The sequence below is a fragment of the Silene latifolia genome, chromosome Y, assembly GCF_048544455.1.
Source record: "Silene latifolia isolate original U9 population chromosome Y, ASM4854445v1, whole genome shotgun sequence".
Taxonomy (NCBI): Eukaryota; Viridiplantae; Streptophyta; class Magnoliopsida; order Caryophyllales; family Caryophyllaceae; genus Silene; species Silene latifolia.
Genome location: NC_133538.1, coordinates 186,412,829 through 186,429,982, shown reverse-complemented (window position 1 = coordinate 186,429,982; position 17,154 = coordinate 186,412,829).

Genomic DNA, 17,154 nt, shown 5'->3' with positions numbered 1-17,154 from the left:
ATACAAACCTAGATCCACCATTACTTGTTCATTTCTCGACCAATTCTCGTGATTTTTGCGCCATTCTCTTCCTCTCCTCGCCCTCCATCTTTCTAGGTAAGAAAGTTCTAGTCTTTTGTACATTTTAGAAAATCCTTCTTTTTGTGAGATGGGTTTTCTCACCCTTTTTGCCTTAAACTTGTTCTAGGATGAAGCTTTAGCATTCCGGGATAGTATTGAGTCGGAATCGTGTTCATAGAAGAGCTAAAAGGTAACGGTGATAGGTTACTCAATATTATATCAAGTTTGTGTGCTTAATTTTTATAGTTTACTCTTTTGGATGTTAAAGTTGGAATCTTTGCATATTTTGACATGTTTGTTATTTAAAAGATTGGTGTGTGGTTTTGTCTTAAATTGTATGGAGGAATTCTAGTATGATGTTACATTTTGGTTCAATTGGATGAAATGGGTTGTTTACATGTGTTAATTAGAGGGAATCCGTCTTCATTATGTCTAATTAACATGTTTAATTATGTCATGAGATTGTTGGATGAAATATTGGTATTGGAAACAATTGGGTAAACTTGGATACTTGGATATGTAAACTATTGATTTCCGTCTCAATTTATATGGACTCCTTGTTTAATTACATGTTCATAATTTAATTGGGTGAATTTATTATGGAAATGTTTATATTTAAAATTGGGTGGACAAATATATTTAAGACCGTTTCACATGTGTTTAAAATGGGTGGAACGAGCTTAGAACGAATCCCGACTAAATTATATACCATCCCAAGCTCGTCCCACACCCAAACGTGCTCTTCCTTTCATACTCTTAGACGTCCCAGCGGGATAGTCTCGGTCCTAGACCAGTATGGCCTCTAGGGTTTGACCTCCCCTTGTACCATCAGCCGTCCCACCGGTACCATTGTTGTCCCACCGGTATGCCTGTCACCCGTACCGGCCGGTATGGCTATGATCCCATCGGGAACACTTCCAGCACCCCTGAAACTATGACAGTTAGATCGGCGTCAAAAACTTAAGTAGTTTAGCCACTTGAATCACTCGATTCAGAGTTCGTATGAGTAAATGGCGCCCGTTTTACCGTTTCAAGTTCTATAAATATATATTCTTTTTGTATGATGGTTGTCTATGATTTTTATTCGTATCATGACCCAATTTTTCCCTTGTTGACTCGTATATGCTTATGAGTGGTTCGTATTTTGGTTTGTTTACGTTTTGTCTCGTGTTTCGTATTAGTTAATTCATTCGTTATCGGTTGTTTATTCTTTGTTCAAGTAACATATAAATGTTAAATAAAATGTCTATTCATGATAGGAAAGTATGAAATGATGCTATATACTTCATATTTGAGTTCATATTCATTTGTTTACATTTTGCCATGTGTTTCGTATCACTTAAGTCATTTGTTATCACTTATTCCATTTTAAGCTCAAGTGACGTATAAATATGAAACATAATTTTTATTCATGCTATAAAAGAATAAATGAAAGATCAGAGATTCTAATTAGACTCTCTAATTAAAAATCAAATTATCTCATAATTTGTGTTTATGTGATCTATGTAACATGCATGCTAATAAAAAAGCATAATAATAAAGATTAAGAAAAAATAATTTCCTTACATTGATTTTGATGGTAAAAATGGGCACAAACTAGATTACCTATCTAATTTGTTCTTGTGCTAATGAAATATGGAAGATCCTCCTTTACCAAATCTTCAAAGAGAAGACCTCCTTCTAGTAGCACCCAAGAACAACACCCAAATTGCTAACAAATATTAACTAGATATTTGATAAGATATACACTTGATAATATGTGTAATATTACTAACAATCTTAGTAATTATTTTTGCTTACTAAAAACTTAGTAAATTATGGTTTTATTATTTTAGAGAGAGGAATGATATACAAATGCAAATGTTTAAAGTGTAGTGTGCAAAAATGAACAAATGATGGAGTGTATAAGGGGGAAGAGGCCGGGTAGGTAGAGGTGGAGTGAGGGAGTGATTTTCTTACTTTTGTCCAATTCTTTATCACATGCAAAAAGGAAGAAAACATAACTTATGGAAGAATATAAAGCAAAGTGAAATGATTATGTTTATAATCATCCACTACACTCTATTTTACACGGTCCAATGCCCATTTACGGGTCCATGTTGGTTCTTATATTTGTCTCACATATACGTGTACCGCTACACATATTATTTACGTACTAATATTAATCACATTAATCAATTAGTACAATTTTATTGATTTACATTAATCAGGTGACGAGGATCAAATAATAAATATCCTGATGATATTCCTTTAATGAGATTTATTATGAAAACGCACTATTGTGGAGGACACTAACTCTAACAATCTCCCACTTGTCCGACACAAGGTGTGCGCTACCAATTCTCTTGTCCGTTTTAATCTCCCACTCAATGCAAGGTGTCTTTCAGGTCGCACTTGCACATGAACATATCGCGAGTGGTTTTCTCGATCGGGATTGTGACTACTAGACCGGAAAAATCTCCCACAGATTACTTCCGAGTGTGGCAACGCATTTATAGTCAGAACTTCTCGAGTGGCCTTGAGATATAATTACCCAACGTGGGTGGATAATTCTTGTATGCCCTATCTATCTTTGCCCAATATAGATCATCATGACTCAGAAGATGTCCTTTGGCCACCATTCACGGCACGATCTAGGACAAAAACCAAAGTCCCTCAAAAACTACATTAACTTGGATAATAGTCTTCAGTCAAAAAAATCGACTCATAGGAACATCTTAGAGATCCCTGCCACGACCAGGCGTCTATAATAGAACTTAGGGACTCTCTAAATGGTCACTGTCCGGCAAAGTGTCACACATTCTGCCTATGTAATCGACTAGTCATCACGTATGACCTCATGATGTTGAACAACCATCAATCGACTTACAATCTAGTCACTCCGAGACGTCACCTCATTAAGTGACTAGGGACAAAATACAATGTTCATCTTATTCACTTGAATAGTGTTCAACATTGTCTCTACAACTTATTCAGATAAACAAGGTATTAAAAATCTAGTCACACTAAATAAAAGATTCATAAATGAATGCAAAAACAATGAATACGATTATCATATATATATAATAAGAGATACAGTATCCAATTATTACATATCCATAATCTAAAGAAAATCTGGTATTAGTCTCAATCCCATTGCGACGACATGGCCATCATGCTTAACCTTTGATAAAGGCTTGGTTAAAGATCAGCAATATTATCATCTGTCCCAACCTTACAAATGTCAATTTCCTTCCTTTCCACATAATCTCTAATTTCATGGTATTTCCTTTCAATGTGTCTAGATTTATTACTAGAATTTGGCTCTTTGGCTTGAAAAATAGCTCTACTGTTATCACAATATAGAGTGATCAGATCTTTGGTGGAATGGACTACTCCTAGTCCCTCCATGAATTGCCTAATCCAAACAGCTTCCTTTGCAGCCTCAGACGCTGTAAGGTACTCAGCCTCTGTTGTAGAATCTGCGTTAACGCTTTGCTTGAAGCTCTTCCAACAAACAGCTCCTCCATTCAGCATAAACACATAGCCGGATTGGGATTTCATATCATCCCGATCGATATGGAAACTTGCGTCCATGTAACCTCTTACACGCAACTCAGTTTCTCCTCCAAACACTAAGAACGAATCCGTAGTCCTTCTCAAGTACTTAAAGATGTTCTTTACGGCTATCCAATGACTCTCACCAGGCTTATCTTGATAACAACTTGTCATGTTCAAGGCATACGCAACGTCGGGACGAGTGCAAATCATAGCATACATGATAGACCCAACAACGGAAGCATAAGGGACGAACTTCATGTGTTCAATCTCCTTAGGGGTAGAGGGAGACTGTCATAAAAATTGAAACCAAAAAATTTTGAAAACATTACCAAAAAATAATTGAAAACATTACCAAAAATTGAAATAAAAAAATTTTGAGTATTCTGAAATACTCCCAAGAATACCAAAATGTCATAAAAATTGCCCAAAAATCTCGGATAAAAATTATGAACAAAAAGATTGATATTTATCGGTTTTTAACCACTAAAACCAGTAAACATATTTTAAATTTCACTTTTAACTTTTAAATCATATTTTTAAATGTACATAAATTTATCAAGGGCAGGAACAAAAGTTTCGAGTATATGATTAATTTATTTCACTTTTATCGACTTTTATCTCATAAAATCAATAAACATACAAAACATCCAACCAACCTTCGAAATTGTTCATACAATCTGTAGAAAATATGCATGAAACACCGTAAAAATTTCATGACCAGAATCAACTTTTAACTATGTTTAGTTAACTCATAACCAAAATACGACATTTTTGACTCGGTTTTCTACCAAAAATCATTAAATATAGCAAAATAACTTCACAAATCACCAAATTTTACCACAATCCTTTTGAGATCAGTAGGTATGCATGCCCAAAAATTTTTGTGCTAAATCCTCTTCTAACACATTTTTTGAGTTTTTCAAATTATCTCATAATTTGTTTAATATGCTCAAAATCAACATGCAAATTACAAGTCTGACTCTGATACCACTTGAAAGATCATAGGTCCCAATTAGACTTCTAATTAAAAATCAAATTATCTCATAATTTGTGTTTATGCGATCTATGTAACATGAATGCTAATAAAAAAAGCATAATAATAAAGATTAAGGAAAAATAATTTCCTTACATTGATTTTGATGGTAAAAATGGGCACAAACTAGATCACCTATCTAGCTAGTTCTTGTGCTAATGAAATATGGAAGATTATCCTTTACCAAATCTTCAAAGAGAATACCTCCTTCTAGTAGCACCTAAGAACAACAACCAAATTCCTAACAAATATTAAGTAGATATTTGATAAGATATATCCTTGATAATATGTGTAATATTACTAACAATCTTGGTAATTATTTTTGTTTACTAACAACTTAGTAAATTATGGTTTTATTATTTTAGAGAGAGGAATGATATACACATGCAAATGTTCAAAGTGCAGTGTGTCAAAATGAACAAATGATGGACTGTATAAGGGGGAAGAGGTCGGGTAGGTAGAGGTGGAGTGAGGGAGTGATTTTCTTATTTTTGTCCAATTCTTTATCACATGCAAAAAGGAACAAAAGATAACTTATGGAAGAATATAAAGCAAAGTGAAATGATTATGTTTATAATCATCCACTACACTCTATTTTACACGGTCCAATGCCCATTTACGGGTCCATGTTGGTTCTTATAATTGTCGCACAAATACGTGTAAATTTTATTTAAACATCGTTTTATGTTTAAATGCTTCCAATAAATTTTGTCCAAATCACTCCGTAAATATACGTGTACCGCTACACATATTATTTACGTACTAATATTAATCACATTAATCAATTAGCACAATTTTAGTGAATTAACAATTAATTAACTAAAACCCGTCTCATAAAATTTATTATTTAATTATCGCATAATTAAATAATAACTGCCGCGCCACGAGTTCACAACTCGAAATCTCTCTAAAAAATAATCGACTAACCTTTTAGTCTATAAATCAAGGGACTAAATAATTTGTATCTTATACAATTAATTAGTTATCAATTTGGGGTTCGTTCCTATAGATGTGACCGAAAGGGGTTAGTTGATCACCGTCGTCTCACGACAATAACGTCAAACTCTAGTCAGCCAACCGTTATTGATTTACGTTAATCAACTGACGAGGATCAAATAATAAATATCCTGATGATATTCTTTTCATGATATTTATTATGAAAAGGCACTATTGTGGAGGACACTAACTCCAACAATAAAATGGTATAGTATATTTCACTTATGGGTTGTTACTTGCTCCTTTTCATGTTTTCATCATATTTCAAGTATGAGTGATTTATTCTAACTACTTGTAATGAGTTGTATTCTTGTGAAAATGCCATCATGCTGTGCCTTCTTGCTTGACTTATCTTTACGCCTTACTTGTGCCGTTCTGCCAAGTGTTGGTTAACTCATGCTCTTTCCGCCTCTTTCGTGTCGTTCTGCCTAATTCGGGGTACTCGACTTCCGTTCTATCGATCGAGTCTTGGATGCGAAACGTGTATCGCTTGTCGAATTGGGTAAAGTACATCCCGAGAGTCTGGCCAGATTTAGACTAGGACCGTATATATTATCGTCTTTCTACCAGGAGGAATTGAGTCTTAGAGAAGTAAATGTCTTGCTTGATTATGGTCATTGGCATATGTCTTTCTACACGAGAGTTTACGTCTTATGTGGTTGAATGTAAGATTCTTGGTCCTATCGAACACTAGAGGTGATATGCAAGCCTTCTAGTTGCGATATGATCGCCGGGATTGATGCTCTCATCCGTTATTATGGTGAGATGCAAGCCATGAGTATGCATGTGACTTTAATAGCCACGTCCCGAGTAATGTTTATTAGAAGATTTCCAAAGTAATGGCTATGGTTTTTAACGATATGTATTGCGATGATTGACTACTCGATTTTCTATCTCACATGACTTAAGTACTAGTTTTGTGTAATTTGGATAGTTGCATACGCCACATTTCATTGGAATTCGTGCTTGTGATTAACTAACCGTATCTATGTTCTTTCCTTTACTTCACTTTTTTAAATATGCCTATGACATGCTCATTTTCTATTCTATCTTGCTATCTCTTATTATTCTAACATAAATGATCCCACGCTTATTTATTCAAGTGAATTGTACCCCGTATTTATTATGTCTTGCCTTATTTAAGTTGTTTGTTATGTTCATTTTGATATAATATGGCTGGGAGAACCTTGAGGTACTCTCCACTGACTGTGGCGTGCATGTTTATATGAATGACAGGTGATAGTGTTGCTTCTTGGGGGTGAAGACGAGTGAGCTAGCGAGCGTTGTACTTGTTGGGAAATGTGTCCTCAACAATAGTGCGATCACATGATTTAAATTTCATTATTAAAATCTCATTTTAAAGAATACAATTGGGAAGTATTTTTACTGTCAACTGGTCAACATATATCGGTAATGATTGGCTGACTAGAGTTTGACATTACTGTCGTGCGACAATGGTGATCAGTTGACCCCCTAGGTCATACCTATAGGGCAACACTCTTAATTGATCATTTAATTAATCGTATAATGTTACGAGTTAATTAAATTACTTGAAAAATTGACGGATGATTTTGGAAGTAAAATTTACGTATCACATTAAAATGTGATTAAATGAGATACGGTCTGAGTAATCGAATTGTATCATTACTCGGATGAAATTATTGTTTAAAGAAACAATTGAAATTGAATGAATTATTATAAATACGATTTATAAATTGGTGAAATATTTTGGTACAAGTAATTATGAATTACTAAGTTGATTGTTGTATATGACGTATTTTTTAATACGTTGATTTTTACTATGTTAAAAATACATAAAAAATTTATGTTACATATGACATGTGACATATTGACATTTGACAAAAATAATATGGAATCCATATTATCATAAGTGCCGAAAATTGGAGGTGGTTTAGGCTAATATTATGGTTGATTTAATAAGTGGAAAACACAATCATTCTTAATAGAGCCTAGCCATGCAACCCTAGTTTGCATTGTGAAGGCAAACAAGGGCATGCATTGGGTCTTTCTCTTCCCCCTTTCCTCCCTCCTACCCGGTTTCACCCTAGGAAAGACAAAAGGATTTTTGTCTTATATTTTGATATACACTACATGCATAAGTTGGTATCATTCTAATATTCATTCATTCTAATTTCTTAAGTTTTAGAAAGAGAAAAATCCTCCAAAATCCCTCTCCTCTAACCGGTTTTAGAGAGTTAAAATACCAAATTATTTTGGGTCATTTTTCATAAAATTAATATTACCTAGTATACATAATATTTATTTTAATTAAGAGTAAGCCTTGAGTATTATTCCTTAGGAGAGATCCTATACTTGGATATTTTGTTCATCCAAAAGGAAAGCTCAAGAACAAAAGAAAAGGAGATTTCTTTTGTGCCCATTTGAACCGAAATCATCCAATGTAAGAACATGATTTCTCCTCTATTTTACTTACTTGTTTGCATGCATAAAATCCATGTTTAATTTTATGACAAATTAAATCATAACATATATGAATATGTAAGTATTTAGATCTACTTTTCCTTCAATTGGTATCAGAGCCATGGTTGTTTGCATGCAAATCGGTTAAAAGTTTTTCCGAGTTATAAGAATGACATATAAAACTTGTAAAATTTGTGTTATTATGATATATCACGAAATTAATTCATGCATGTTAATATTTCTGGTCCTAAAATGTTTTAGGATATTTTGGTTAATTTTACGGATTTTTATTGTTCATATTATTCAATAATGGCATTTAAATATGATTTTATGAGTAAAAATGTCATTTTCGGTCTAAAATTAGCTATACTTCGAATTTTCCGGTGATTTTTGGATATGTTGTCACATATATTATTTTGAGATAACCTGTAAATTTTCATAATTTTTGGACTTGTTATGCTCGAAAAATGGATTTTTCATTATTAAATTCGGATTTAGGTGAAAAATAGGTTAATATGAGTTAAATTTCGAATCTGGTCATAGAAATTTAATATGTTGTCACATGAAATTTTACAAGATGTGTGTAAAATAATTGGCTATAAAGAAGTCTTTTTGCATGATTTATGGATTTTTGAAGAAAAATAGCATAAATAGTGACATTATTAGTGAAAAATTAATAAAACATAATCTATGACTTAGGAAAAACGTCTAATGTTGCATTTTATTATCTTTTTCAGATCTAAAATTGAAAAGTTAATGAATATATTTTTTCCATGTTTTTATGATTATTTTAGTTAAAATCGATAAACCGCAACATTGTTTTTCCGGAAAAATTTCGAAATTTTTGACCTAAGTTTTTGAACATTATGAGTGTCATGGTATTTTTCCAGAATGTTCATGAGTTTAAATTTCAAATTTTGAATTTATTTGAAATTTTGTGATTTATTTGAAGTTTATAGCTTATTTTTGTAATTTTTAGTCCATTAATGAACAATTTTATAAATATGAGTTAATTATGGTCAAATTATTAGTGAAGACTATATTTTGAGTCCTAAGAGGTTAGGGTAATTAACTTATGCATAAATATGAATTTTTGTAATTTTTGTGATTATAAAATGTTGAAATCACGCAAATCCGTAAAAACCGAGTAATATACGATATTGGCTAATTAAAGGCGATTTAGCATAAAATTGAGCATGTTCATACATATTGTAATGCTGCATTTTCTTTATGATTGTCATAATTTTAATTTATGTAATTTTTGAATTATGTAATTTTACTTAGTATGGCCTTAGATTTAATTGGTATTTCCCGAAATGTATGGGAATATCGATTCGGTTGTAATTTTATTATGATCTCGTTACACCGTTTTGTAATTTAATAGATTTAATTTATTTTAGTTACAAATGTATAATAAGAAATTATGTAATTTATTATGTAATTTTATTTATCTCGGAGTTCCCAAAGACGGATTTCTTCAAGATGGCGATACAAAAGAGACGGTGTTACCTCGAGATGCGTGCCACAACCGAAGTTCACGGGACCAATGGAGTTGGTTTCCGAATATGTAATAGTTAAATAGTTTTTCTATTTTTAGGAAAGGCCATACTAGGATTTAATTATTTTTATGCTTGCATTTTATTTTATGTCGCATGCATCGCTAAATCGCCATAACTAAAACATGCATCCTATTTTATCGAGTTTATCGACCGTGTCAATTCGAATTATCGTAGTTCACCGCTTTAGTTCACTTAAAACGTGATAGATAATAAATTGACATGACCTCTCGCTAAAACAATCAATTGAGACATAGCCTTACCAAATAGTAGAAACCATGAAAACCTATTTCGCGAGGGAGTGCACTCGGCTACCCCGGGGTACAAACCTTGTTACGTAGGGGAAGTGGGTGATGAATGTTAATCCACCGAGTTCATGTTAATGAGGGGTATTTCGGCACACCGTGCCCTAAGTTGATATGGGTTTGGATAATGGACACATTTATTCGAAATTTGGGTTGTACTCAACGAAAGTATTCACGACGATTTCCGGATGTGTTTCGGGCTAGAGATGAATATTAATGTAAATATCATCGACCAAGAGTTCTAAGAGTAGAATCGATTAAAAGATTAATCCACCGAGTTATGTTAATAAAGGGTATTTCGGCACACCGCGCCCTAAGTTAATATGAATTTGGGTCTTGGAATCATTTCATATAGTTGGGTAGAGGTCACTATTTAAATGCTCATATCTTGTTAAATTTAATTACAAGTATGATTTAAAAAGACAAAATGTTAATATTTCCTTTCCTCCATATTAGTAGTGCATTACAATGAATCCATCAAACGCTACCGCACCGATAACTATTGAGTCATACCACAATGTTCTTGACGACATTTGCTCCAACAATGATTTCGACACCACTAGAGAACTTCATTTCGGGATAGGTTCGGATGGAAACCTTAACTTCATCACTTCTTCTAAACCACCTACTACTACTAGACCTCGTGTGAGTCCGTCTCAGGAAGACTACCTCATACAATCTATAGGGTCTTTGTCTCTGGAAGATAAAGATGCCAAAGCTAGTGGGAGCTCAAGCAATCAAGCTCTTGCTTCAAAGGGCAAAAGGTTCAAGAAGAAAGGAAAGAAAATAAAAAACTTCAAGCAAGTTAATGATGAATGCCATTATTGCTATGGCATGGGACATTGGCTTAGGAATTGTCCCGTATATTTGCGAAATATAAGGGAAGGACTCATCACTCCAAAAGGTATAATTCCTAAAGAAATTTATGTTATTGATATAAATTATACATCCACTACGACATGGGTACTAGATACCGGTTGTGGTTCTCACCTTTGTAATCATTTACAGGGTTTAAGAGATGTGGAGAGGCTTAGCAAGGGAGATGTGGATCTACGCCTTGGAAATGGAGCTCGGATAGCGGCCGAATCCAAAGGAACTTATGTTTTAGCTTTGCCTAATGGATTTGAGTTGTATTTGCATAATTGTTTTTATGTGCCTACACTCTCTAAAAACATTATTTCAATCGCCATGCTAGACATGAACGGTTTTTATTTTGTCATTAAGAACAATCGTTGTACTATTTCTAGGAACGACTTGGTTATAGGCCAAGCTTCCTCTATCAATGGCATTTACATTTTAGAGACCTCAAATCCGACAAATGATATTTATAACATTCAATCAAAGAAACTCAAAACAAGTGACCCAAGTGAAGCGTTCATTTGGCATTGTCGATTAAGTCACATAAACGAGAATCGCATCAAAAGATTAATTTCGACTAATGTGATTACACCATTTGATTATCAATCATATGGTACATGCGAATATTGCCTACTTGGCAAAATGACTCGTAATCCTTTTAGTGGTAAAGGGACACGAGCTAGTGAACTATTGGGACTCATACACACCGATGTGTGTGGACCAATGACTATCACCGCTCGTGGAAATTATGACTACTTCATAACCTTCACCGATGATTTAAGTAGATATGGGTATATCTATTTAATGAAACATAAGAGTGAAGCGTTTGAGAAATTCAAGGAATTTCAAAACGAAGTAGAGAACCAATTGAACAAAAGGATTAAGGCACTACGATCCGATTGTGGTGGTGAATATCTTAGCCTTGAATTTGATTCACACTTAAAAGGTTGTGGTATTATATCACAACTTACTCCACCCGGAACACCACAACTTAATGGTGTTGCTGAAAGGTGGAATCGAACCTTACTTGATATGGTTCGATCCATGATGAGCCAAACCGAATTACCGAACTTGTTTTGGGGATTTGCAATTCAAACCGCAATAAAATCTTTGAACGTAAGTCCAACCAAAGCAACTGAAAAGACTCCATATGAGATATGGAGAGAAAAGGTTCCAAATCTATCCCATATGAAAATTTGGGGTTGTGATGCTTATGTCAAAATTAAAAATGACAACAAGTTGGCACCACGATCCGAAAAATGCATTTTTGTAGGTTATCCCATGGCCTCACGAGGCTATTACTTCTATAAGCCTCAAGAGAACAAAGTTTGTGTCTCGCGATGCTGTCTTCCTAGAAAGTGATTTTATTTCTAGGAGACAGAGTGGGAGAAATTTTGAACTTGATGAAGTTCAAGAGCCACAAACCGAGATAGAGGCGCAAAAAGAAGTTCCTTCGTCGTCTAATACGGTTATTCCTCCTCCTCTTAGAAGAACGGGCCGTGTTTCTCGTCATCCTGATCGATATGTGGGACTTATCGAGGAAGATGGAACACTTGACGTGTTGCTTATAGAAAGTGACGAGCCCGCTACCTACAAAACCGCAATCTCTAGTCCAAATTCCTCCTTATGGCTTGAAGCCATGAAGTCCGAAATGGATTCTATGCATGAAAACCAAGTTTGGGACTTGGTAGATTTGCCTAAAGGGGCAAGACCTCTTCAATGCTAATGGATATTCAAAATCAAGAATGGCATAGAAGGACATGACGATGTCTACAAAGCTAGGCTAGTGGCAAAAGGATTTACCCAAGTCCAAGGCCTCCATTATGATGAGACCTTCGCCCCCGTAGCCATGCTAAGATCCATACGGATTTTGTTAGCGATCGCATTTCATGATTATGAAATATGGCAAATGGATGTCAAAACCGCTTTTCTAAATGGGCATTTAGAAGAGGAGGTGTACATGATACAACCCGAAGGTTTTGTTGATTCTAAAAATCCTAACAAAGTGTGCAAGCTTAAGAGATCCATTTATGGTCTTAAGCAAGAATCTAGAAGTTGGAATCATCGATTCAATCATGTTATAAAGGAAAATGGTTTCACTCGAAGTGTTGAGGAACCATGTTTATACATGAAATTCAAAGGGGCAATGTTGTGTTCCTAATCTTGTATGTCGATGACATACTACTCATTGGAAATGATATTCCAATGTTGTCTTCTGTTAAGAAGTGGTTAGGTAACCACTTCCAAATGAAGGATTTAGGAGAGGCACAACGCATATTAGGTATCCGGATCCATAGAGATAGATCCAAGAGGATATTGACACTAAGTCAAGAGTCTTATGTTGATAAGATTCTTCGACGGTTTAGCATGGACAAATCCAAAAGGGGTTTGGTACCTATGGTAACCGGGACAATATTGAGCAAGACTCAATCTCCCTCCGAACCCCATGATGTTGAACGCATGAAGTTGCTCCCTTATGCTTCCGCTGTTGGATCAATCATGTATGCCATGATATGCACACGTCCTGATGTCTCGTATGCCTTGAGCATGACGATTAGATATCAAGGAAATCCAGGTGAGAGTCACTGGATTGCTGTCAAGAACATCCTTAAGTACTTGAGAAGAACTAAGGATTCCATCCTAGTGTTTGGAGGAGACACTGAGTTGCATGTTAATGGATACACGGACTCAAGTTTTCAAACAGATAGAGATGACATGAAATCACAAGCTGGTTTTGTTTTCATGCTCAATGGTGGTGCCGTAAGCTGGAGAAGCTTCAAGGAAGCTATAACCGCGGATTCTACAACGGAGGCTGAGTACATCGCAAAGATCGGAAGGCGCTAAGGAAGCTGTTTGGATCGGGCAATTCACGGAAGGTCTAAAAGTAGTACCTACCGCCAATGATCCCATCACTCTCTATTGTGATAATAGTGAGACGATCTTCCAAGCTAAGGAGCCGAAGTCTAGTAATAGATCTAGACATGTACTTAGAAAATATCATGTAATAAGAGATTTCATTGAAAGAAAGGAAATTTCGATTTGTAAGGTTGGGACGGATGACAACATAGCCGATCCGCTCACCAAGCCTTTATCGCAGGCTAAGCATGATGGACATGTTACGTCCATGGGACTTAAACGTGTACCAAGTTTTTGTTAGATTTTGAAATGAAATAAAAGTGTTGTTTTTGTTCATGTTCATAATCACATTTGTCTTTTATCTTTAATTTATACATTGTTACATCCAAACGGGTTGTAGAGACAATTGAACCCCGTTAAAGTGAACACGGATTAACATAGTATTTGCCCATAGTCACTTGTATGAGGTGACGTCTCGAAGTGACTAGAGTGTGATGCGATTGATGGCAAGTTCAAGTGCCATAGAGTCATGTGAGATGACTAGTCGATCACATAGGCAGACTATTAGGAACATTTTGTCGGGCCTAATGACCGCTTATAGAGTTCTGGAAAATTTATATAGCCTGGTCGTGGCGAGAGCTACTGTAGTATTCAAATGAGTCGATTCTTTTGACTAAAGACTATTCGCCTAAGATGGCACAGTTTCAGATTAACTTTGATTTGTGTTACTACGACCTTCGTAAATGGGGTCAAATGGGCATATTTTGGGTTATGATGGCTGTGGCTAGTCGAAGGGAATGAGTGCGATAGGAATTGTCCACCCCTAGTCAGGGTTATAACAATATCTCAGGGCCACTCGAGGAGTAATGAACTGGAAATGCGTGGCCACGCTCGGAAAGTATCTATGATAGATAAGTCCGGTCAATTAGTTATTCTCTAGATCGAGGAAACCACTCTCGATATGATCACTTGCATGTACGACCTGAAAGACACCTTGCATTGAGTGGGAGATAGTAATAGGACAAGAGAATTGGTGACGCACACTTGTCGAGGACAAGTGGGAGATTGTTGGGAAATGTGTCCTCAACAATAGTGCGATCATATGATTTAAATATCATTATTAAAATCTCATTTTAAAGAATACAATTGGGAAGTATTTTTACTGTCAACTAGTCAACATATATCGGTAATGATTGGCTGACTAGAGTTTGACATTACTGTCGTGCGACGGTGGTGATCAGTTGACCCCCCAGGTCATACCTATAGGGCAACACTCTTAATTGATCATTTGATTAATCGTATAATGTTACGAGTTAATTAAATTACTTGAAAAATTGACGGATGATTTTGGAAGTAAAATTTACGTATCACATTAAAATGTGATTAAATGAGATACGGTCTGAGTAATCGAATTGTATCATTACTCGGATGAAATTATTGTTTAAAGAAACAATTGAAATTGAATGAATTTTTATAAATACGATTTATAAATTGGTGAAATATTTTGGTACAAGTAATTATGAATTACTAAGTTGATTGTTGTATATGACGTATTTTTTAATACGTTGATTTTTAATATGTTAAAAATACATAAAAAATTTATGTTACATATGACATGTGACATATTGACATTTGACAAAAATAATATGGAATCCATATTATCATAAGTGCCGAAAATTGGAGGTGGTTTAGGCTAATATTATGGTTGATTTAATAAGTGGAAAACACGATCATTCTTAATAGAGCCTAGCCATGCAACCCTAGTTTGCATTGTGAAGGCAAACAAGGGCATGCATTGGGTCTTTCTCTTCCCCCTTTCTTCCCTCCTACCCGGTTTCACCCTAGGAAAGACAAAAGGATTTTTGTCTTATATTTTGATATACACTACATGCATAAGTTGGTATCATTCTAATATTCATTCATTCTAACTTCTTAAGTTTTAGAAAGAGAAAAATCCTCCAAAATCCCTCTCCTCTAACCGGTTTTAGAGAGTTAAAATACCAAATTATTTTGGGTCATTTTTCATAAAATTAATATTACCTAGTATACATAATATTGATTTTAATTAAGAGTAAGCCTTGGGTATTATTTCTTGGGAGAGATCCTACACTTGGATCTTTTGTTCATCCAAAAGGAAAGCTCAAGAACAAAAGAAAAGGAGATTTCTTTTGTGCCCATTTGAACCGAAATCATCCAATGTAAGAACATGATTTCTCCTCTATTTTACTTACTTGTTTGCATGCATAAAATCCATGTTTAATTTTATGACAAATTAAATCATAACATATATGAATATGTAAGTATTTAGATCTACTTTTCCTTCAGTACTTACAACGAATGACCTTCCTCGTTGAAGTTTAGAATTGTACATAGTTTTTATAATTGAGTATTATTTAGGGATTAAGATCCCGCTCATCTTGCTATGTTTTGTTTTGTATAAAAGCTTTATTTAAACTCTATTTTTGGTTTATATAGTGACTCCGTGGTTTTTAATATAAAAGTTTTTAAAACATCGCTTTTTCCGTTGCAAAGTTTGCATTTTCTTTTCGTAGAAATCCGGGGGGTGTCACAGTTGGTATCAGAGCCTTGTCGCTCCCAACGCACACACGTGTACCCCAAACTTAAGTTGAACTTGACCTTGAATAATGAATGAGAGATGGGTTGACTTAAGGACCTAAGGTGGTAGTCTACATTGTGATTGCTCTTTGTTAGGTTCTAACTTGTTTGTTGATTGTCAACAATTGGTTCTTGTGCTCTTGGATCGACAAATCCTGAGCTTACCTGTGTGGTGATCAAGTCTTGGTGCCTATTGCCGAAGATTGAAGATTTGTTCAACCTTTTGAAGAATGCTTCTACTTTCCCGAAGGTTACTTTCTCGTTGTTTGTGTACCCTGCCTTATTCTTTACCTCTTGTTGCTTATCTTTCTTCTTAACTCTCATTTGTTTTACCTTGGAAGTACCCTTTTACCCTCCTGATTTATGTTTTGTTTCTTGCTTATCCTCCCATGACGCCTCGTAGATAGCTCTCCTTCTTTTGTCGGATGTTAACCTTGGTTGGATAATTTGGCTTGTGGAGTTTATTTGTGGTTGACTCACAACCCTTGTTTTGGGAGATTGTGTTGTTGGAAAGCTTTTCTAGTATGGTAAGACATACCTTGGTGATTCTTATGCCTAGTTGCTTGACATAAAGCAGGTGTGATCGATTGGTGGAATTCTTCGTGTAAGGTGTGAGTTGCATATGTTGCTTAGGTTATGGAACTTGACTTTGTTAATCATGTTTGGGATTTGAAAGCTTTGTAGGTTGAGCGTTGTTACTTTAGGAGTAAAGTTTATAATGTGAGCTTGGAAGAAAACACCTTTAGGATGTTGTTGACCATATATAGGTTGGTGATGTGTTTGAAGCTAGTTGTATATGAGTATAATTTTATTAGGAGTTTGGATCTTGTTTTTTTTTTTTGGAAGTCGTTTGTAGTTGTTTAATAATTGGGGGTTGTTGAATCCCAATTGT